The sequence below is a fragment of the Haliaeetus albicilla genome, chromosome 9, assembly GCF_947461875.1.
Source record: "Haliaeetus albicilla chromosome 9, bHalAlb1.1, whole genome shotgun sequence".
Taxonomy (NCBI): domain Eukaryota; kingdom Metazoa; phylum Chordata; class Aves; order Accipitriformes; family Accipitridae; genus Haliaeetus; species Haliaeetus albicilla.
The window spans coordinates 41,807,193-41,831,876 of NC_091491.1; the positions used below are offsets into that span (position 1 = coordinate 41,807,193).

Below are 24,684 nucleotides of genomic sequence, written 5' to 3' on the forward strand. Positions count from 1 at the left end.
AACCTCTTCTGCTTGTGCATTATTTCCATTAATCTCACTTCTAGAAAGGCTTTCATGATTTGCAATTTTCCAAGCAATTTACAGAACACATTTCAGCCTACTGAAAGGACATCGCAGGCAAATGTTTTCCTTTTTTTGGTGTACTATGACTTCAGTGCTTATGGACTAAAGACAAAACTTTTCAACTTTGAAATAATCAATCACAAGGAAAATAGTGAAATACTTTGTGAACAGAAGCTAAAGAAAAGGTTAAAATCTTCATATAACAAACGTATTCAAGTAGATTAAAATCCCAGCCTCCCTGAAGTCCATGCAACCATCAATCTCTGCTTCTCCTACATACTTCGATTTTTTTTAATTAGCACAAGGTGAGCCCTAAGGGAGGCAGGGAAAAGAAAGGCGGGTGTTGGATGAGAAATGGGCTCCAAACGCAGTTTCTGAGTTTCCAAAGCCTGCACCTGGCAAACGAATTTCAGAGGTCTTCAGAAAGCGCAATCTGATGACACATAATATCACTTTCTTGAGCAACAATGACAAGACGGATGCTTTTTGTTCACTCCGTTCTGATACAACTATTTCTTGCTGTCTGAGTCATCTTGTCAGCCTGCTCAACTCCAGACAGATTTTATTGGTGTATAATGCCACCGATTCACGCCCTGTATTTCAGAACTTTATGAAAGAGAGAAAAAAGGGGCCCGATATTTTTATGAAAAAACAGCATTTGGCCAACTTAGAAATGATCAGTTAGCAGCAGCCACAAAGCTACCATGAAGTTAGCACTGGATGTAGGGCTTTCTTAGAGTCTAAGCTCCAACCCTAACCAGCCTTACCTCAGTATCGGTCAGTGCTATTATTTTTGAAGTCAGCAGCTTGGATTAAACTGGTGTGGCTGGGTGCACTTCTAAGCTCCAGGACAGGGACAAGTAAAGAGAGCCATATATTAGGAAAGCTAACTCTTCATTTCTGTCTTGCAAAATCTTCACTATGAAAGGCCACATGGAACTTTCTATTCCAGGGTCAGAATTTTTTTTATTTTTTTATTTTTTTTATTAATATTGATAAAATGCCTTCAAAACAGAAGTTATGAAGGAAGTTGAATAAGTTTCTCATTAGTGTTTTAATATCTTGGTAGTTTGAAGGTCCAATGTTATTAAATAGAAAGTATTTTCAAATAAAGAATATTTCTAAAATTATTCTTGCTCAATTTCTTCATTAGCTTTTCCCTCCTGAAATGGGAACAAGAAATCCTATTCGCACAAGAGGAAGAACAGGAAAGGTGTCTGAGATTTGAGGGTCATTTGAATACATATAGCTCCACATTCAAACCTTGCCAGCTACGGTGATAAATGTTAAACTATAATAGCTTTGCTTTTAACAACCCTGATTCCTCTCTCTCTCACCAGTAGATCTGTTGTTTGCACCAGGATACTCAATGGACAAATTAGATTTTCATATTTTCTGCCTTTTTTCCCCCCAAAAATGCTATAAATCAGCATTTTATGAATGAATAAATCCCATCTGCCAGCTGTTGAAAATCTGCTTCAAGGCTATGTTATCTGGGTCATTTTATTTCATGACTCTGGTACCACCAACAATAAATAAAGTTGTTACTGCACAACTAAAGATATTTTAGTCTTTCTCAAAATGAACTGTTAAGATAAGCTGGTAACTGCTTAACCCCTTCAGCCTTGGCCTGTCTTTTGAGCTGTATGTACATCATTAATTAACACTGGGATGACCACAGTCCAGCAAACTTGGGAAGTGAGCAACTGGCCAACTGAGATAAAGTTGAGCGATGGCACGTTTGGAAGTGTAGTTGTACGGCTCAAGTCTGGCTGCCTTTACCAAAGCTCAGAGGACAATATTACATGAGCCTTGGTATGTCCTAGACCCTCTTGGACCGTCAGTCACAAAACACATGTCCATTAAAATTTGGATGAGATGAGATGAGTCTTTTATGGCTTGTTGAAGAATTATTTACACATAAGTGAGCGGGCGTATTCCTACTGTATGTAAAAACTCACGCACACACTTAGGTGCTTTCCCTACAGCTGATGTTCCCTACAACACTCTGTGCCAGCCTGAGATGGCCAGTTTGTTGCAAAGCTTCAGGTCTGAGAGAATAGATTTTCTGAAGATTGTGCACGTCAGAGTACACATTTATCTCCCTGCCTAATTTACATGTACAGTTATTATTTGTGTGGGCAGCAGCAGCCACTGTGCATGTGGATGATTAATGAAATGTGTAAAAAACCTCATGCATTTGGTTGCTATGAGTGTCGCACAATCCTAATAATTTTGTGCATAATTTGTGTCCAAAGCACAGTTTTTCCCCCACGCAGTTACACCCTTTAAAAGCCAGTTTGAATACTGGGAATCCATCCCCGTCTCTTTTAACCTCATGCAATCTTGAGATCAAGATTGCAAAACATAAAAGAACAATTTCTTACTAATAATATCCCTAATGTTCTGTTTAGTTTGGGTTCTGGTAAACGGCCACTGATTATATTACATATTATGCTAATGAAGAGCAAGATGCTATTTCCATGCTTGTCCTGAGCTGGTACAATATTACCCAAGAGAAAAGGCAGAGATCCTTTCCTGGTGCATATGACCCTCCAAAATTGGAACTCGTTGTCACTAAAATAATTGATGCACAACACTTCTTGACACGTCTGTTTTTAATTAAAGCATATTTCAATTAAAAAGGGAGAACAATTTTAAGGGAATCTTTCTGCCAGATGGTGATCCCTAATTTACCTCAAATGTGTTGGATGCAGCATGAGTTGTTCCTGATTAGCTGAGGTTGATCAGATGTGTAAAATAACACTTTTGATATGAAAAATGTGTTGAAATGACCCCATGAAATGACCAGGTGGGTCTTTTCTTCCATTGATATCTGAGCTATTTAAGAACTAATGGGAAATCTGGCTTTGTTCTAAGACTATGATTGTGGAAAAGAACCACTACTAATTCAACAACCAGGGATGCCGCGAGTACTCCACGAGTACTGTGGCTGCAGGCAGCTATCGCGTCCCTAAACCGGCTCCCTATCCTCTCCTCACCTGCAAATTGGCAGAGAATACATTATCTTCCATTAAAAAAAAAATATTTTCAAGGAAACAACTTAAATGCAACTCCAGCTTTTTCTACTGTTAAGACTCCTAAGAAAAAACAAATATAGAACATATTTTGTCCTACTTTATGTTTCTATGTCGAAGCAATTTGTACAAATACTACGTCTGGCCTGTGGAGTTCACAACTTCAGCTCCTGCAAAACAATTTTCAAGACCTAATTGGAAAATCTGCGCTACAATACGGGTTAATATTAGATGTCTCCTTTCACTTTTACGTACTTTCATTTCTGTCAGCTCTTAATTTGGCATGCTCATTGATGGTGAATGAATTGACTACACCATACTGAAACAGCAAATCATGCATACAATGAACATTAATATTTCCAGCATGTAAAATACCCCTTACACATCAGTGAAATACATGTTTTATAAATTAAACTGAGAATGCAACCATGATTTGGCACTACATTAGCAGATTATGAATTGCAATTTATTGCAGTGGCTGAATGCCAGTCCAAAAACCCCCAAGTCTTGGATGACCTTCAGCACCCTTCAGACTTTCCCTCTGCTCTGCTGGGTGCCATGTGTAGATTACCACTTTTTGGATTACTATAATTATTTTTTTTTTTTAAATACTGGGGATTTAAGTTTATTCTAGTGCCAGAACTGGCGGTGCTGCTGCGGCAAGGGGCCAGGATTCCATGACTGCTGGGGAGGCTACAAATCCCTTTGCTGCTCTAGTCAATCTGGACCTGAGAACTGGGCAGGATTAAGGATCATTAGGTTACATGGAACCTCACCGCAGTCACTGCATACACTCCTGCTAATTTAAGAAGTTTTTACATTAAGGTGTAAATAATCCTAAACCAGATCTGGCCACATTAGTATTTTATGAGTGGAGAGGGAGAACAGAGAGATGCAGAAGCGGGACTGAGCTGTGAGTGGGTAAAATGTTGTTGCCTTTTATCTTTCCTGCAGTTGTTATTTCTTTCTATGACTATCAATAAAACTTTACCTTAGCGGTAACTCACAGGAGACGTAACTGATAGGAAATTAGATTCTCTGATATCTTGATATTTGCTGCTGCGATATTATATGAAAGGTTAGCCGGTATCTGAGACCCCAGTCCTACCCGCTGGGTCGCTGTGAGTAGACTCACGGAGGCAGTTTTATGATCAGGGCATTGTTAACTACCTGACACATTAATTCCATGGTATTTACAACGACCCTTGGAGCCTTAATATTTCACCAGCCCCATTGGAAAGAAATGACTTTTCTCAAAAGCCCGATTCAATGGCACTTGCCCGGCAAAGCAGAAAGTCCCTGCAGGCCAGGCGGCATTTTAAGATTTCCAGCTCACATTTCATAGCGTAAAGATCATCCTCTTACACACCAGCCATGGCAATACTTGGGAGCTAACATAGCTAAATACCTCTTTACATACTACTGTATTTCCTAGAGGGCAAGGTTTTCAGTTTCAAAACCTTTTTTAATTTGCATTTCAAAGTAGCTATAAAATATGAATTCCAGTACAAAGCATTAGCATAAAGCCATTCAGTATTATATATTCTGTCAAAAGTGCCAAGAAAAATTCCACAACTATTGCATTTCCATCTGGCAACATCTTCCTACCCTGAATATTTGCATAAAATATTTCCGCAATAAAGAAAAATTATGAAACATAAACTCTTTACATTATTTCCAAACAGATAACTTCTTCACAATCGCATAAGCCAAGGAACCCTGCTATTGCAAACAAACTAATTCCCTCTTTTCCAACTATTTCAGAACAGTTTCAGAACACTCCCTACCCTGTCTTTCACTTAAATGTCTAGGTAGATTTTTAAATTTATAAGATTTTTGGTTTTTAAACCAATAAGAAATCACCGAAGAGAGGCTCCACAAGGTGCTCCTGTTCACTGCTGTTTGTGTGCTCAGCTCTACCTCCATTTGCAGCTTAGGCTTGCCAAATTATTGAAGTAAGTTGGTGCACAACATCATTTTTCCCCCAGTATTTAATCTGTTGAATTAGCCCTGACTTTTCATAGGTACATCTTTGCGAGTTAACATTTAACCTGGCATTACCCTATCTCACAGAATTAGACTTTAAATACTGTATTTCCAGCGTTCTTCCAGATCTTGGGCAGCAGAGAAGAAAGTTACCATGCAGCTGCAGCAAAACATACAGTAAAATAAAAAAGAAAAACAGGTGGGACTAAATTAGGATCGGATCTTTGGTCGAGCTGGGAATTATAGTTAGACACTGAGCTAGATTCTGCATCTGGGCTACAGTGAGGCTGATAGGGAGAGTGGGCGAGGAGAGCAGAGTGCGTTAGATGCCCATTTGCCACCATGGCTTTCCCATAGATTTGGATACATCTGTGACACCCTCTTCCACACGTGATAAATCAGTTTGTAAAGATGTATTCCTGAAAGGAGAGGGTGCTCCAGGCATTTAAGTGTTAAAACTCTTGATCCAACATTTCACATGGAGAAGATTGTATAGCTCTGTTTGCCACCATCATCTGTTAAAATAATTTGTAGAAGATACCACCATTTTATATTCTGTAATAACTCTTTAGCCCAGTAGTGATATGGGTATGATGTTTGTAATAGTGGAGATGAAACCCACGTTAAAACAAGGTAAATAACTGAGGCGTGCTATTTTTTTTCTTTTCACTTCACTGTCTGGGAATGGTATTCACAGCAGTTCTGTTCAGAGCTTATTTCAGCAAAAAGGTCATGTGTGTTTCAGTCACAGAAATGAGGAAGTTTAATGCAAAGCATATTTTCTTTCTTTAAACATGCACATTTATCTAATCCCTTCCATGATTACGTGTCAACCTTCTAAGAAAAGGAGGAAGAAAATGCAAAAAAAAGTATGTTTGTGTTTTGCACATGTCCATGCAGGTTATATGGAATAGGCAAACATCTTGCTCATGCGATTATAAATTACTTCTCAGTTACAAAAACACTTCTGTTAAAATATAGCTACATTTCCCAGCCATTTACAGCAAGGTTCATTCTCAAAAACTCATGCACTTTTCATGCTTTAAATGAAGTTCAACAGAGATTCAACTTCTCTCAGGCACAAGCTGTTATTTGAGCAAGTAAACAAACAACACCCTGCGACACCCTCCCCAGCTCCTTCATGGGTGCCCCAGTTAACACCACGCGCCTGAACTCAGCATAGCGTGGCAGGCTGGGACCGCAGAGGACAGCCTATGTTCTAAACACAAAATACGCAGTCAACAGCACTGCAGCAAAACCACTGGGGGAATTAGAAACACAGCTTGTCCCCACTGATTTTGCTGCTCAGTGACTAGGGGACACGCTAAACTACACCTTACACAGGGTAAACCACCAGCTGTAATACCAAACTTAGACTCAAGTTCCTTTTTAGTCCTAATTAAAGGGAAAAAAAGAAGAAAACCATGATAAAAATTACTTTTAACTCAACCATATATAGAGTCTAGACTTGCACAAAAGAATTATATTTAAAAAAAAATCCCTCTTTGAAGAGCCACAGTTTGAGAATAAACCAAGATGCACAGGCTGAAATAAACCTGCCCAGACATGATTCACTGATGTTTTAAGCGAGTGCTTTCTACAACCCTACCTCTCTTTTAATATAGCTTTACGCTCATGTTGATGTAATAAAACATTACTTAGAGTGAGGCTCATGTGTCCAGAAAGAGATTCCACAAATTCTCAAGACCTTTTACATTGTTGGCATCAACTATTCAAGCACACAAGAGTTACTCTGTACGGCAAAGGCTTAAGACAAACGACAGTGATGCTGCAGAAGACCCAAATAATGCCCTTCAGTGATGCTAGAAAATATATTCATTGAAAGCCAGAGGCTCTGGCATTCTTTTTTTCATAGCGAGAGGGATTCAGTAACAGCCTCTAATTTCTTTGGCATGATTATACAGAATCTCATGTTGTGCACGCCCTCTAATGCATGAAATAATGCTTTTCTGTTTAAGAGAGTCAGGTCTAAAACAGGGGCATGGCAGAAATATAATCCCAAAGACAAGGACAGTTGAAGGGACTTCTATACCACTTGCAGTGTTTGGGAGCAAAGGTCCATGCTTATACTAAAGGCTCTGAGGGAAATTAAGTATGAACATTTAAAATTAAAATATCTCTTCATTGACAAAATGTGAACATTCTTAATTTTCTGGATCATTAAACCTCCTCCTGGAAAGTGAGTTAAGAAACTTTGGGATATATTTACAGCATCAGGTTGGGTTTGGGGACGTCTAATAATGTGGTGATTCAAGCTCACATTTGCAGGAGATCAGTGCCCTCACAAAGCCTTCTCCAGGAGGGAGCAAGAGTCTCTCCTGAAAGGTCACAATTCGTGCACAAAGTACCAGTTGTCCAGTTCCCTTTCATTTGGGCTAAGGATCAGCAAAGGATCTGTTTCATTAGAAAAGAATGAAGGAGCTCTTGCAGATATACTTAACAACTAAGTATATCAGGATTAAGTGTATTGGATGGAAATAGAGAAAAGGAAAACACAAACTGGGATTTGTACATGCAAAATCTAAGCTCTTCTAAGCCTCACTGATTCTTACCATGCTGTCTTAGAGAAGATTTATGTCTCCATCAAGTGGGTTCTTTTTTTTGGCAGAGATTCAGAAAGCTCAGAAATGGGAAGGGGCAGATAGATGTCCAGAGGTGCCCAACAACAACTGATGTAACTCCACCCCATGAAGTTAATTTTAAATTTATTTCAGAAGAAGAATCTAGAAAATTTCTTACCAGCAGGAAGAGAAACACCAAAACAGGCACCAAATGGGCAAGAAGCCATGACAGGATTTCCAGTGTTGCTGTTCACAGCATTTTGCCAGTCTTTGGTAGAGAAGCCATGGTCATAATTTTAATTGCTTTGCATGCCAACAAATACAGCTCCGGCCTAGAACTCCTGAATTCTCCATAGCACCACCATGTTGCATTTCAGTTTCCTTTGAGGTAGGAAGTCTGTTTCTGAAATTTGGCTTCAAGATTTAATCTTTGAGTTTTCATTCCAAGTTTGCAAAATTAAACACAAGAGACAATATAAATCACAAGCACTCTGGGCAGCTCAGGAATGCTTGCAGCAAGTGTTTACAGGTTAGGGTAAACAGCACTGTGGTGATCGTAAATACCATGAATTTAGCATGTAAAATATTATGACATACTAATCTATTTATGTTTCATGATTGCACTTACTTTGCATAAAAATAAAATTACAGGGAAGGATTTTATTCCTGCATGCAAAACCTTTTCCTTTCCATCCCTGAACTGCTCTTTAGAACAAGATGCTCCTTTTGCTCCTCGCTAAAACGGTAATATTTTATCCAATAGGCAGTATGATATCTAAGACTTCTGGACACTATCATAATCAAATATAATAATAATAATATGATATTCTTCTTAGCTCCTCAGAGTACCAAAGTAATTTTATTATTTTGAAGATGGTTTGAAAGCATCTTAACTACACCTTTATTGAAGCAACATAAATGTTTTTAAAGCTATCTTGGTGAAAATGTATCAAGAATACTCTTGAAATTCCTTGTTATACCTTGTACCTGAAAATCTATTTGAAACATATTCTACTGTATTGAATTTCTGTCTGAAACAGCTGATTTAGGCAGCTGATAGAGTATGGCAGGTGCCCCATTCATTGTGTTATCATTTTATACAGTCTGTCCATAAAACCCCCAAGAGAAGGATGTACTGTCTGTCCATGAAAAATAATCCACTGTCTGTGGCTTATGGGAACAGCAATAGAATTTTAAATACCTTGGAAAGACCAAAGCTTGGCCATTTACATTATTCTAGCAGCATTTTTCTAGCTGAATGGCCATATTCAGTCTCACAATGAGAGGAGTAATGCAATTAAAGCAGCACCATAATGAGGAACTGGAAACATGGGTTTTAGTTTGAAAAACAAAAGCTTCTAAATTTTAAAATAATGAAGCAACATGACTGTTGCACACGACGGGAAGAATGCATTATTAGACACAGCAGTAAAATGTCAAATATAATGTACTACAGCAATATTCTACAGTTCACCTATGGCTCTTTTGATACCCTGTACTCATGTATTTCCTAATGTTAACTGCTGACACCCCCACCATTTTTGCTCCCCCCCGACAATTGCCCTGTCCAACAGGAGGAAAAATGCTTAATCCAATGCCTCCTAAGAAGGGGCAATTAGAGCAATCCAGGCATGCCCTACGTAAGGCCAGCTCACGAGCACATGGGCTGGGAGCCAGCATGGCTAGCTCGGCAGGCAGGAGAGCTCTCTGCAAATGGGGTGGGGTGCAAGTGAGAGAGTAAGATGTTAAAAAGGACAAAACCATCCAGAATGGGCAAAATAAAGTCTAAAATGTCAGAAGCCACCACTGAAGAAGAGTTTAAACCGCAGTCGGGTGGGATAAGGACACGATTGGTGCGTTGGCAAAGCTCTGGCCACAGCTCAGCTCCTCGGGGAGGAAACCAGAGGGGTTTGTGCCATCAGTTCGAGTATGATTTTAGGTAGCCTGGCAATGATAAACAAAATATTGTTGTATAAAGGAGCACGAGACGAGAACAAAGGAATGGGAAACCCCTTCAAAATTTACTGTTACTTGGGTAAGACAGTGGAATTTTGGGGATATCAACTGGAGGAGGTTCACATAATGGCTGTTACTTTAGAGGCAAGGGAGAAAGAGTAGCAGAAATGGAAAAGAAGGGATTTTTTTTTCCCCCTAGTATAAGCTGCTCCCAACTCCATGCTCAGTAAACATCTGTTTTTTGGTCTCGCCATAGGAAAAGTGTAAGAGGAAAATGGTCAAAAGCAATTAGTGGCAACACAAAAAATCCCAAGGACAAATAAAGTTGTAAAAGAAGAGCAATTACCTCTGTGGAGGAAAAAAAGAACCCAATCAGAACCTGTTCTTGTTGCAGTCATGGATTAGACAAAACTGAATATAATATAGAATAAAATATATGTATATAATATATAGAGAGAGCGCAAGAAATCAGGTTGGTTGGAGGGCCCAACCCCACTCTAGGTGTGCAAATATTTTCAAAGACTTTTACCCAGGGAAAAGCAGCAATATTCCCTCAGCTCTAAGCGCTGACCAAATGGGTTTCATATGCAGTAGACAACCAAGTGATACAATCAAATAAAACACAGAGGTAATTCATAATACAGAATAAAAACTAAAGGTCCATTGCTATCCTTAGATCTCTTTGAAGGCCTTGCAGGCCTTTAGCGGGGTGGCTTTGCTGAAAAATACTGTTATCAGAGACAAGGCTTGGAGAAAATATGAAGACCTGAATAAATATAACATATGAATCTCTATCCATTAGAGTAAAAGTTACTAAGACATGCTCCAAAAGATTTCAACCACAAGAAAAGGTTGGGTTTATGTCCTGTGCTGTTCTTTTTTATTGAAGTCCTGGAAGAGTCACGTCAGTGCAACTAATCAAAAAAAGCCCCAACATCTTACTAAACCAGTAAAGTAGTGAGTTCTATTCATGAATAAAAAATGAAAGTGCTGTCTCTGGATGGTGCAATGTTACTGGCTGCCACCTCACTCATACTTTTAAAGAAATCCTATGAATTCAAGTCTGTAACGCTAATTATCTTAAATCAATCCAAGAATCCATGACTAGAAAGACACATACGAGCTTCCTTGGTCCAACCAAATGAGATCATTGGGAACAATACTTCTCAGCTACAGATTGTTAATTTCTTTCCGTTATTTCAAGATGGAGAATTCTCCCCTCTGCTTCCCCCTCCACACAGCCGATTCCCCAGGGGCTGCCACATCCCTCACGGACCCCACGTACCTGGGGCTGCCCCCCGCTTTCCACGTTGGGAAGCTGCTTCATATACATGGTATATCCACAGTACAGAGGGCACGGCGTGCTTAAATCTACGCTGTTTAAACCCACATCATCTGCGACAACGTATCCATGACAAGTGTTTCCGAATGTAGATAATTAGGTGATAATTCCATATCCAATACCCACAGTATCACTTATCAAACAAAACAATGACCAAATACATCAGTAAATTGTGTCTTAATCCATTTGAGTAAAAAAATTATTACCTCAGAGAAGGATCCACTCACAAAACTATTACCATTAGCACCCAGTTGTGGAAGAACTCATTTTGGAAACTGTTCTCTCCTGCACATTAGTGGCACAGAGAAATAATATATGATCATTTTTAATAGAAAAACTGACAGACAGTCTGGATCAAGCTGATTTTATAAAGTAATTTGTTCTTGGAATTTGACCAAAGGAAAAATGGATAGATAACATTAAGAGGTCAACCAACCAAATAGTAATTTACACTTAACAAATTCAAGTTATGACTGAGATTTGATAATTCCTGTATGGAAAGTTCATGCATCATCTTAATGTTAAAATTAAGACCTTTTCAAGAGTACTCAAGGCCTCTAAAATGCTGTTTGTAGCAAGTCAATTTGGGTTTCGTTACGCTGTGCTGGGGACAGCTGATCACATAGCTTCCTCCTCCTGCTGCTCGGCGCGGTGTTTATTCGGTGTGTTGAGGAGCGGTGCTGGATGGGTGCTGAGCTGCTGGGCAGTGGGCAGAGCTGCCAAAACTGCCTTTCAAAAAGCAGTGCCCGTGTGGTCTGGGCTCTCCTCCGCCATGCGCGGAGCAGATGGGAAATAAATCACTAACAAAGAGGCACTTCTCTGCTGCTCCAGTTTGGGCTCTTCACTAAAATTGTAATGGCTTTTTTTCCCAATGTGAAATAATTCACTACTTTGAGAGAAATTGCCTAAGAAACTAAGGGCTTTTGCCTTAAATGTATTCCTTTGGCAGAACTGTTCAGCACGTTCTCCCCCCTAAAATGTCAAATACATCTTACTAATGAACTTTAGCTGACCCTAAGAAGTCATTTCATATGCGTAAGCAGCAGAGCTGGCTCAAAAAATGTAGTTGTTGAAATAGATTTAGAATCTCCCAAAGACCAGGACAATGTTTGCTATTTGGTTGCTTAAATTCATAGCAGTGAGAGAAATAGCTAAAATAGTTAGTATTTATTCAGGTAAAAATATACTTTTCCCAGTATATTTAATCTAAAATTTTATTTTATGAGCAGAAATAAATACTTTCTACTTTGGGAGGATATAAACTGAATGTATTTGGAAAGATACACTGTTCTGTAACAGACACCATTAAAGCAATGCTGCCACATTTCAGTGTCGATATAACCACTAATATAATTTAATGGATCTAGCTCTAGCTATTTCAATAGGGTTTTTGCTACATACTAATAAGTTTCTATGACATGCATTTTATATATTTAATTCTTTCTGGTCCTTCTAATCATGACTGTATTGTCTGTTGATTAGATTTCTTACATTTTTTCCCCCCTTTTTGGTAACATCAGAATATAATTAATTCCAGTGAGTGAACTTAATTGCCTCAGGGAAAACCTGTGGTTGGAAAACTCCCAGTCTCAAATAATGTAGAGTTGGAGACATACCACCATGTACTCTTCCCACACAATTGATAGATGGAAAAATTAAACAGCAGCAGCAGTTGCTGGAAAGAAAAACCATTCTGCAATCTTATCTTCTCTGTAGTAATTTCTACCTAGCACTGGAGGAATACCATAGCAGATCCTGTCTCAGAGCTCTGCATGACATGAGAAAAGCAGTTGTGGCCAAGGGGGTGGTAGGGATAAACGGACACGTTACCTGCAAGATGCTACCAGGTCAGAGCAAACCGCGGAGAACCTCTGCTCAGCTTTTAGATTCTCCTCTCTTTCCCATTCAAAACCCATTCTCATTTTCTGCACTGCTCAAATCTGTATCTCTGCAAATTTGCTTATCTGACCTCTGTCTTCTGCAGCACTGTCCCCACGTGTGGGGGAGGGATGACAGCAACAGGTCCCTATATTTTGGATTTGCCAATGCCTGTTCTTCCCCAACACATCCTAGGAACCAGGATTAGTGTGCTCTGCTGTATTCTGCATCCTTGCTCAGCTCTCAAACTGTCACTGACACCCAGGGTACAAAGCTGGGATCCCAGAGAGTCTCATTAGTAACTCTACATATTTTAGTATATTTTAGCTGCATATCCTAAACAGCAGGAAAAGACCTGGTTTTTTCAGGCCTAAAGAAAAAAAAAACCCAGACATTTTCAACTGGAGAGGGATCACTCCCCAAGGAAGTTGCAAATACCATCATCAAGACTCACTGGTCACAGAGCATACAGCACTTATCGGCGCTCGTGGCGTGCTACCCCAGCTGCCAGCACATGCACTTGCTGGCAAATAACTGCCGAGCAATGCAGCCCCCCTCCAGCTCTAGCCCTGTTCTACATGAGAAGAAAAACATTGAGAAATAAAAGAACAGATGTATAGAACGTCTTATAAAATATTTTAATGTGATTTTGGGGGATGCTCCTCACACAAATGAAATTCTGGATTTTCAAGATGTTGCCACAGGGCTGGTGAGAAACCCTCCAAGAACTTTCTGTAATGGTCTGATTATGCTCTGCACCCACCTGCTTAATTAAGCATTAAAAGTCTTCATTACTATTATTTTCATTTTGGGGGCCTGGCTTTGTAAAAGGCAGGGTGCGGAATTTCCATGCTGTAGGAATAAATGAGATATTGTAGATAAAATTGTCTTAAAAAACATTTGTGAAGTATTCAGCCTAATTTTCTGAAGTGGAACACGTGAAGTTCTAAAAGAAACCTACTATTTTTAAGACCTATCGTCAGTACCAGACAGGGTAATCCTGTTGTAAGCCATTGCACCAAAGCCAGACCCCGTTCCAGAAGTACAACAAAATTGTTTCCAATTGTCTCAGGCAGCACAACCCCGCTGAATATTCCCACAGAAGCATAGTTCAGAAATGTCTTGTTAGACGTTTTGTCATCAACTGAAAGAATTTTTGAATTGATTTTGCTGCTACTAAACTGCAATGTATCAAATTGACTAATCACATTGATAGTCAACATTCAATGTACACAACACAAAGAAAATGAAATCTATTGGCGTTCTGCTACCACCAGCAGAAAGGAATTGAGATGGCCCTTTTGTATCCCAGCATTTAAAAGCCCCGTGGGACACTACTTGTAAGAGAGTTAAACATACATAGTCATGCCAGATTATTACGCGTATGTACACGTACATACACAAACTCACCGCAAGAACTATTTCTACATAAAATCCCCATTCAAAAGATAAATGTCATATTAGGCCAGAAGCATCGCGTATTCTCTGCTTACATTTAGAGCTGAAATTATCTGAAGCAAATTAAAGGGACTGAAAATAACATTTGTTTCCACCTTCACTTAATTTCAAATGTTATCTTATCGCCCACACCAGCATTAATGTTTCTCACAAAATCATCAAATATTTGATTTCTAATTAAGCCCTTTTCATCCCAATGCTGGATTTGTGTTCCTCATCTTTAATTATGTTTCCATCTACATTATTCAAGAGCAAATGCAAAGATTTGCATTTTCACATTATATAGAAATCACATTGTAAATATTTATCAGACAGCTCCTTCTCGCCTTTGCTGTTCACAGATTCACGAAGCCAGGCTTATAGAAAAGAGGGAGCATTCCCCATACCAATGCTACCAATGCTCCACTTAGCTTAGTTGTAGCATTGTAAACACAAAAGACTGCTTGTTAAGATTGCACTGCCTGAAATAATTTGGTGTCCCCTTTGCCTCGGCTTCTTCTCATCGCTCCTGCAGGTGTAAAACACACCCGAGGAAAGTCAGCATAAGCACAGGTATCACTTGTAAGTGTGGGGACCTATACACACACAAAAGCCTTCAATAGATTTTGTTCCACTTTCAGATCCAAATCTTACTACATCACTGAGCAAAATGAATGCAGCTTTGAAGGTACCACACAGGAGAGGAAGGACAGCAAAGCAAATTGAGCTTTTGGTGGCAGAGGTAGTTCGACACTCTGTCTTTTCCCAACTGGATATTTCCTTCCCATCTTCCTACCACTGTAAATCTGCTCTTATTTCATAAACCTCTTAGTTTTGGATTCATTTTGCTATGAGGGCTCTACTAATCCATTCCAGACAATTGGAAATAATAATAACAATTCTTCATTTGACCTTCCAGAACAAAATTATAAGATTTTCTGGCACAGGCATGGGTATTTTGCTATAGAGAGAGGTTTGGTTTGCAAATATGTAATATGTTATTAGCATTAAGAACAGTAGCACATTTATCACAATTAATGTCTCTGAGATGCTTTGTAATATTGAGTCACAGATTCATAAGCAGTGAATCAAGTCACGCTTTCTGTTTGGCACTGGAGCTCATTCTGCTAATCATCACAAATTATATTAGCTGGTGGAAGTTCCACCTAAACAAACTACCACCCTCCTGCTAATACTGCCTGCTTACTGCCAGAGGTAAAAATCTATTTTACAGTCCCAGCTCATACTGTGTACTACCTTAATCCATGTCTGTTTAAAGCTACACAGGATTACTGGTGCATGTTTGAACAATTCCTGCTAATAGTTTAATATTTACTCTCAGTAACAAACAAGACATAGAGAAAAACAAAGGAAGTAATATTTAGCTTGAGCAAGGGCAAAGCAACAGGACTTAGTATTACTAATCATTACAAAATCATGCTTACAATTTCTGTTCTACTTCTCAGAAGAATACTATTTTTCTTAAACACATCCCTCCCACCAGAGCTGTCCTGTGCTCAGTCTCAGAGAAGGTAGGAATTCTGTTTGGAAAGTTGGACCTATTTTTTGTTACCCAAGTGTGGAACCCTATTTTTGTCAATGTATTTTTTTTTTAATGCATTACAGTGTACTCTCTTACTTATTTAAGCAGGACCTAAGGGCAGGATTGGTGTGTCATGCTGAAGCAGATGGAACTGAGGAACAGAACAGAAAAGACTCTACAGGAAAAAAACCCAAACAAACCCAAACCCAACAGAATAAGGGGAAAAGCATTAGATGAAGGTTGTCGTTTCAACCAAGAGGGATAACTTGCAGAGGCAGGACTATCTACTGTACCTACGCTGTACTCAAATTAAGACATATTTGCAGTTTCACACAGGGAGAGGGTGTGAGCAGGGGGTTGCTGCAGGAATGTAGCAAGCAGAAGGGGAGGTAGGAAATAATAGAAAGGGAGGAAAAAATGGGGGGTGGGGGAATGCACAAGTGCTGTGGTGAAGGAAAAGGAGTTTCCTTCCACCAGTGCAGAGAAATGTCCCAAAGACCAGGTTTGATTAACCTGGCCTCCTTCCTGGGTGCACCAACTTCAGTCAGTTGTTAGAGCTGAGCTTCGGAGTGTCCAAGGGAAACCAAGCTCAGGGGCGGGCACTGATGTCATCTAGTAAGAACTAAAAATCTCCATATTTTGTGTCATTAGGTCACAAGTCCTGCGTCAGAGCAGTAACTACAGTTCAGGATGGCACTAAGGTACAGAATACCACAGCCACTGTTTTACTGGATAACTGGAGCGCTGAAGATACAAGAAGAGCAGACCTTCCCTTCGGTTTGTGTACCATCTGGCACATGGGTTTGGGCAGGAAAACACTCTTGATGGCATCTGGCTTTGCCTTCTACCACTTCCCCTTTTTATACCAGTGTTTTAACTACAGTATGTTGTGAAATCCTTTGAGACAGGATATAGCAAGAAACATGAAATTCTCATGGCTGTAATACACAGAACTTTTTTTAGCCTCCAAAATGAGTGAAATGAACACTCATACAAATCACTACAAATTGGGACAATCTGCCTACAAGCCAGAGGGTCCAAGCCCCATCAGAATGTTTAGGGAGGAGATATCGGTATCACAAGTCCTTTCTTTCAAATCTTGTAGGCAGTATTTTGATTGAAGGCAGGTTTCTTTTGGAAATATCTTATTGAAAATTATGTCAGGCAGGATGATGTATTACTTTCCATCAGTGTGACAAAAAAGGATGAATTAATGGACTGAAAGAATCTCTTCAATCTTGTATGTTAAATTTTACTTTTTTTTTTTTTTAAAATGAAACTTTGATAATAATGCAAAAATTCCCAATGCCCAGCACCCAGATACAGGCCCTGGAGGGCTGGGCTCTGTCTACATTAAGACAAGAGATATTTTAAACCTGCCATGATAGAGTCTAGGTTTTACCCTAGACCTTTTCCTTGCTTCTAAATAGCACTGCATTGCAGTATACAAAGCCAAGATTGCTTTAGCTAAAGGTGGCAAGATTTATAAATATGTAATGTTAGAAAGCATTCAGGACATTTTTTTCCTAAGCCATAAGGGTGACAACTTCTACTAGGGCAAATTAAATAGGAAAACACATGACATTGTCCAAAACTCTTTTTTAGAAAACTCCACATTTCTGAACTCTCAGGTTACACTGCAGTCCCAGATCACCAGAGGTAACTGGTACTAAAACAATGGCATATATTTCATCCAAACAAGACAGTGTTTAAAAATAACATCTATTAAAAGGCTGGTAATAGCTAAAAAGGAAACCAATGGTTATCAAAGAGTTAAATAATTTTCAGTGAGCAGCATGTGGTAACAGCGTGGCTATTTTTTTTCTTTGTTCCATCTACAGAAGTTTGCAAGTTACGAAGAAAATGTTCTGAACTGTTGATTTTCTGGAGAGATACCCACCCACACATTATGAGTACTTGCACATCGTAAATTTTATGATTTAATGAAAAATAGTCACTTAAATTCTGCCCACAGTAAGTAGTTATTGATTTTAGTAGTAAATCTGCATAAAAAGTCTACTATTTCAAAGTTGTAGTATAGAAAATTATATACACACAGGATAAGTGGTGGAAGCTAGCAAAGCTGTATATGTACCACTATTAAAGTACATATAAAACCCCCACATATTTTTATAAAGAAATCAAAAACTTTGCATCTTTTTATTTTGCAACTTTACAAAGAATCCCTCCTTCCCCAATAGTGAATTTAGTAAATTATGTGCTAAGTAGAAATGTTTTTCTATTGTAGTTCAAATTCCCCAAGATACAAGATAAGAAATCCAGCCAGATAAGAGGCTTAATTATGAACAGAACAAACTGCAAATGTTTCTTTGCAGTTGTCTGTATTATCTTTGATTCAATACTGTGCTTCACGTCCAACTATTTCACTCCAATTCCTACTTACTACTTTACAGAATCACAGAATGGCTGAGGTGGGAAGGCAACTCTGGAGGTCACCTGGTCCAACCCCCTGCTCACGGAGGGCCACCTAGAGCAGTTTGCCCAGGACCATGTCCGGATGGCTTTTGAATATGTCCAAGGGTGAAGACTCCACAGTCTCTCTGGGCAACCTGTGCCAGTACTTGGTCACCTTCACAGTGAAAAAAGTATTTCCTTATGTTCAGACAGAACCTCCTGTCTTTCAGTTTGTGCTCATTGCTCTTGTCCTGAACATTAGAGAACAAATATCAGGCACCTGACACTGTAATTAGCTGGAAGTAACATTTCTTCTGTTGTCAATAGTATCCTTGTGAGAAAAAGTAGGAATCCGGTCTTTAATGTGGATTTGGTTTATGTTGCATTTGCAGCTAATCCAGCGTGGGGAGAGGGAGGAAGACCTTGGAAATTACTTTCCGCGACACCAACCAATGGAGAAAGGATAGAGAGATAACCATATGGTCACATTTGGAAAAGCATATTTCACATGTTTATAGCTCTAACGAGAGTATTTCTTAGTAGAAAGCAGCCTATTCAAGCACTCCGCTGAAGTAAAAAAAAAGATCATTCTACAGAATCAGTTATCGCCATCCTCGTGAACACCAGCATGAACACTGTGAGCAGAAAAAACACGTGCTTTGCCGGTATACCCGGGCAGGAGTGAAAGGCTTAGAGGGAGAACTGCCTGACAAGGCACCGAGGGCCCAGCCCGGCTGGCGAGGGCGCGGGGCCGCAGGCGGGGCGCGCCGCTGTCCGCGGTGCTGAACCGACCGCGCCGCCGCTGTCCGCGGTGCTGAAGGGCCGCGGGGGGCGCAGCGGGGAGGGGAGGAGGGAGGGGGACCCGGCTTCTCTCCTCGGAAGCTAGAGCAGGGTGGGAGCTGGCTGCTGGGGGAAACACGTCCTCCTTGACATGTAATTTCAAATCATCGCACAGCGGAAGACACTTCTGCCCAGAGAGGAACAAATTAGTTTTGTTTCCGTGCCAATGTTACAGATTAAAGTGAAAAGAGAAGAAAAATCAAGATACTGCTGCAATTCTATAAGAACTCTGGATGCAGGTATGTCTCGCACCAGCTTTTTCTTGTCTGTTGAGGATGATCAGGTTTTCTGTGGCTTTCACAGATTATGTCTTTGCGACTGAACTATTTAAAGAGACACAATGATGTCATCATGAAAACAGGTCATACCCACAACCACATGCTAGTGGGACATATCCAGCATCTTTTTTTTTTTTTCTTAGCAACTACAGACACAGTTGATTATTTCTGGAGAAAAATGCAGAAACTCAGTCACAAGCCACATAGGAAGGTAAATTTTGCCACCTTTCTACACAATAAAAAGAAATAAAGTATTTATAAGGAAGAACATTCTTTTCAAATCTAGTATATGTCTTGCCTCTCATTTTTTTATTAAAAATAAACATGCAAAGGGGAAAAAAAGCAACTAAAGATGGTACAGATACTGCTTGTGTGCTCCTAATACAATAATCTGATAAGTGATTGACAACCCATCTTTTCCAACAGCTAGGAAGCTGCCTGTACTACACACACGCACTTGGCAAATCCTTTCTTTGCTAGCCTACAAAGCAGCTGCCAAACAAGAAAAGTCTGTTTCCTATCTCATCACTCAAGCTATGTCCTTTCTCTGTCATTCCACCCATTATATCAGTTTTCTACTGGGAGGCAGGCCCAAGGGAAGTATAGCACAAACACTTTGACATCGCCTCACCACTTTTTTCCCCCCAATGTCAAGAATGATTTATCTATTTGTAAACATAAAGCATGACCCATTACCTGATAATTTGATCTACCTGAAAGGTTCTTGGATTAAAAGGGTAGTAAGCACTCTGGCAGGAGCCTAGGGAACTAACAGTGCTTTCACTGAGCACACATACATGTCTTAAGACCTGGATAGTGGCAGCCTTTGTGAGAGTCCTTCTAGGACTGGCCAGTGTACAAAAAAGAAGAAAGCCAAATGAAAAGAAAAGGGGATCTGTTTTTGTTTCAGGTGAGACATCACTAATATGTAGAGTAGACAGTTTGGCCCAACATCTTAAAAGAAAATCAGTTTATTTAAAACATGAGATGAAGTCTCATTGCAAATGTTCACAGATCATTATCCTCTTAAGTTTACCTTCAAAATACTGAAAAATGAAATTCTGGACTTCATCAACTCTACCATGTATATAATACTTTGGGGATAGTACCTTTTTTTTCTGGTTGTGAATTTCTGATTGCTTAGTACACTGCTTTATTCCTTCCTTCTACATATCTAATAGGGAATTTTTATTGCTTTTCATTGTGCCCTATTTTATTTTATGCCTTGTGTTGTGTCTCAGTCATGGCTGTTTTAACAGAAATATGTGTTGATTGGACATGAATCTCAAAGAAGAATATTTTCAGTGACAAATACTCAGCTCAAGTTGAGTGTACTTTATTAAGCATAAAAGTATGCCTAAAAACCAGTAAACTTTTCAAAGAGATGCATATGTTACTCCCCGAGTAATTTTCCAGAACAGTAATCATTCATCTCGCAATTTCAGTTACTGGATCCCAGAAAAGGCTTAATAATCTTTCTTACAGTTTTTCTTAAACTGTATTATCTGCAAATATATTTATTTTAAAACTTTAATAACAGAGCAACCAATTTCCAACTACCTAGAACCATGCAAGTTACCTGTGATCAATCATTATGAGTTTATTTTAAATTATCCATTTTCCTCAGTTGCCATTCTGCACAACCCTTAAGCCAGAAGTAGGAAGACAAAGGTGGTGTCAGTGCAAAAAAAAAATTAATTGCGGCCTTGTTTACCACCTGGTACCTTCAAGCCAGCTAACGAAAGGACATGCGCAACTGTAATGAAATGCTATTGAGATGAGATGCTCAGGCTTCAAGGGCAAGAAGCATATAAACAAAGCCTGAAGAGTCTTTTCCCTTTAATACTCACAAGGATTCAGTGTCCACATTCCAGAAGACACTGTTCCTCTGCCATAAAATTAAGACAAAACTTTGGACAGGAGAGCTGCTGGAAATTATCAGGACCTGGAGGCAGCAGCAAAACCAAGGAATTGTTTCAACTTGGGGGGGGGGTGTAGGTCTCCTTATCTAGTAGTTCCTTTCCTATTTGACATGTTTCTCATCAGTATTTCATTTTGAGAGCAACAGTTTTCTGCAGTCATGAAGGCAGCTAGCTGATGCAAAACAAGTTCAAACATTTGATTCAAAGGTATCATAATTAATGATTTATCACGCTTCTGAGTCTTAGAATCACACAATTAGGTTGTCTCTCTGAACTGAAATATGGTAAACACAGCCAGCAGGGCTAAGCTACAGCTTTTCAAAGCCAAATACATTAAAGACATACATGATCTTCAGCAAGTCAAGGAGAGCTTACATCATCCTCTATCAATGAACCGTGATGAACCGATTGATTACATGGCTGGCATCTCACACTGGCCAGAGGCAAAGCCCATTTGCCTAGCTATCGCCATCTCATGGGAACCAAATGGCTTTTTAAAAGTCCTATGAAAACTGCTAACCATGAATGTTGTGGTACGGCTGACCAGAAAGCATCCCTGCTGCTGTCGAGCAGAGTAAGAACTGTTCCTGGTACCTCCCCTTCTCCTCACTTCTCTAAAGTTACTCTAAAATTGTTGCTTTGTGTTTCTGTACTTATTTTCTTGGCTGGGACAACAAGGAAATGTCATATTTGATGAATTCGCAAAGTTTTAATGATTACGTATGAGTAAGTGCCTGCGTATTGGGAATGCACAGCTACAGTCAAGGCTCAGGCCATCACTGCCAACTCCTCTGGGGGTTAGCGCTCATGCTGGTGCCCTGCCCTCCCACCTTGCACACAAGCTGTGCAGGCACTGACAAAAGGCCTCACCTTTGATTCTGGGCATTTTTTACTTTGGGTGTACAGATTTTTCACTGGATTTCAGTTTCCTATGGGTTTAATTACTTTTTCTACTTCCTGTTTGCATGTTTTGTCTTTTTTTTATTTTTAAGAATGGAAAAGTTTTGAGGGCAAGAAAGGAAAAATGCTTTTGAAACTCTGAATTCTCTCAGTCCTAGTAATTCCCCGTCTTCCCTTACAAATGCCTCAGGATGTTTGTAGTAGTAGTGGAAATGAGCTCAAAGACCTTATCTTTCAACTACAAAAGACCAAACGTCATTCTTAAATCTCCAGCTGCAGACTGCACATGCTGACACTCTCTGTTGTGCCCAACAGTCTGAATAAACCTTGGGTTTAGGTATTATCCCTCCAAATCAGAGTTTCAAAATTCTACCTCACCACAACTGCTGGTCCCATGTACTGGTATAAACAGATAGTTGGTATACACAGTTTCAATACCCATCCCGCTGCAGTGACATGCATTTGTTAGCCCACAGGCTCTCATCTATTTTTTGGGCACAAGATCCTTTCTGTCTTTCATGATTCAAGTAGCCAACTACTTTTTTGCTCCCGAGAGTGTGTAAATCCAGCAAAGCTGAACAATGGGAGGCTTGGACTGAGAAAGGAAATTGAAAACCAGGATTAGATTTCAGCTGAATTAAGTGGCTGTGTTGTGACAGTGGTTTCTCAAAATACTTCATAAATTTCTCTCTCCCATCTGCATCAATGCTTATTGCTAACATATTTTGACATGCTAGTTGCTTTCTACTTCTTTGAAAAAGAAATGGGAAAACCTCCAAAGAGTCCAAATTTCAGTCTGACTTTCTCCCTCCTCCAAATTTTTCAGAGGAAGATTGCCAGACAGCAGGAGAAATTTGAGGGACTCCATACTGCTCAGCTCAGCACATTTTTATGCAAAGACTAGGCACAGGCGTATTTCTTAGGGCACCTTTTGCTAATGCAAAAGGAATGGCATTATAATGAATTTGCCCCATTTTTCAAAGGTCTTGTTCTGGAATGTAGGCCAAATTGAGGACTTGGCAAATGGATGTGTTTGACTGCTTGGTTATTCCCCAACTCCGTTCCCCTGCTTCCAGCTTGGGTCTTGTAAACACAAAACTTCAAGAGAGTGTAAAATTACAGATGGGTCCAGCAGCGGTTTCTCTGCTCAGATGTTTTTTTCACTTTCCTTAAGTTTGCCTTATACTTGAGCAGAAAACATGGCTCAGTCCAAATGCTTCATTTCTTTCTGGCCAAGTTATTATTTGGTTAAGACAATCAATTACTCTTCCATTCAGTTGTTAACAGTTCAAGGTTAATTGTCCCTGGTCTGTTCTGGCCTTATCCCTGCCCTGCCCTGAACCTGACAGTATCAATTCCAAACCAAAAAATATGCAACATTTGCCATTAGGAAAGCACGTGTGTATCAGACAGAAACATATCCACTACAGCATTAGATCAGAGTCTATCCTTAGCATATGTGTCCAAGGACTGGCAAGGATGATCCAGCCCAGCTCTCAGAGGCACACGTGCCAGTGGCATTTCTGGGCACACACCTGTGTGCTCAACCACGCACTGCAGAAGCTGAGACCATGATCCAGAGTGGACGACCATCCTGCACATAAAATTGGGGGACCCTCACAGCCTCAGGCATTGCGATAATCAAGGTCACACTAAACAGATACGGGTTCCTTTGCCTTCAGAAATGTTCCCTCGTTTTTCAAAGGTTATTGACAGGCTTCCACTAGAAAAGTGTAAGAAAATATTCCCATCTTCCTTTGCATTAAACAAATAGGGTGCAGAACTGAGATCAGTGGGTGTTGCATTAAGACAAATTAAGCAGCAATTCTAGTATCCAAGCTTCATTTTCCCACAAATGTACAGCTCCCAGAAGTACTCATTTTACCCCGAAAGACCCGAAAGCATTGAAAAATGTATCGTTTTCCAAACGAGGTTCCTGATGGAACCTCCCCGCGCAGGGTACGAGGGGCCTCTTGTGGTGGCCGAGCGGCTGGCTCGGTGCTCCGCGTGGCCAGCAGGCTCCAACAAGTGCCAGCGGCAGATACAAATGTATATGCAAATTTATCTCTCTCATTAGAGGAACCTCACTCGTTTAATACATGAGGTGTTAGTGTATAACCCACTATTGCAACCTAGTTTATCATCCCTGGTCTCTGGCTATGAACACAAGGCATCTAAAAATAAAACAGTGCACTCTCAGTAATGTTTTATTAAATGCTGTCAAATCTAATGCAGCCTGACTAACCACGGTGTCACAAAAATAATAGCTGCTGGAAATAGCTCACCTAGCTTCGGTTTGAACCTGGTTCAATGGAGGAAAGAGTCAAATTGTCCCTGTAAATCCAAAACCAGAGTTCTTAGCACAGAAAAGCTCTGTTGGATCTGCGAGCCTGCCTTGTGCTTTACATTAGGTGGCATTGCTCCAACTTTGCAACTGAAGGCAGAGTTAAACTAACGAACATCTCTTCCTTGCACAGGGGCTCCATCTGCTTTAAGAACCCCAC

The 24,684-nt window shown here is 39.9% G+C and overlaps 1 protein-coding gene across 1 annotated transcript in view; it reads right to left on the bottom strand.

The window, feature by feature from the left end:
* Window positions 1–24,684, bottom strand: part of SCHIP1 (schwannomin interacting protein 1) — a 182,114-nt gene that overhangs the window by 102,763 nt on the left and 54,667 nt on the right. The window lies entirely within an intron of this gene.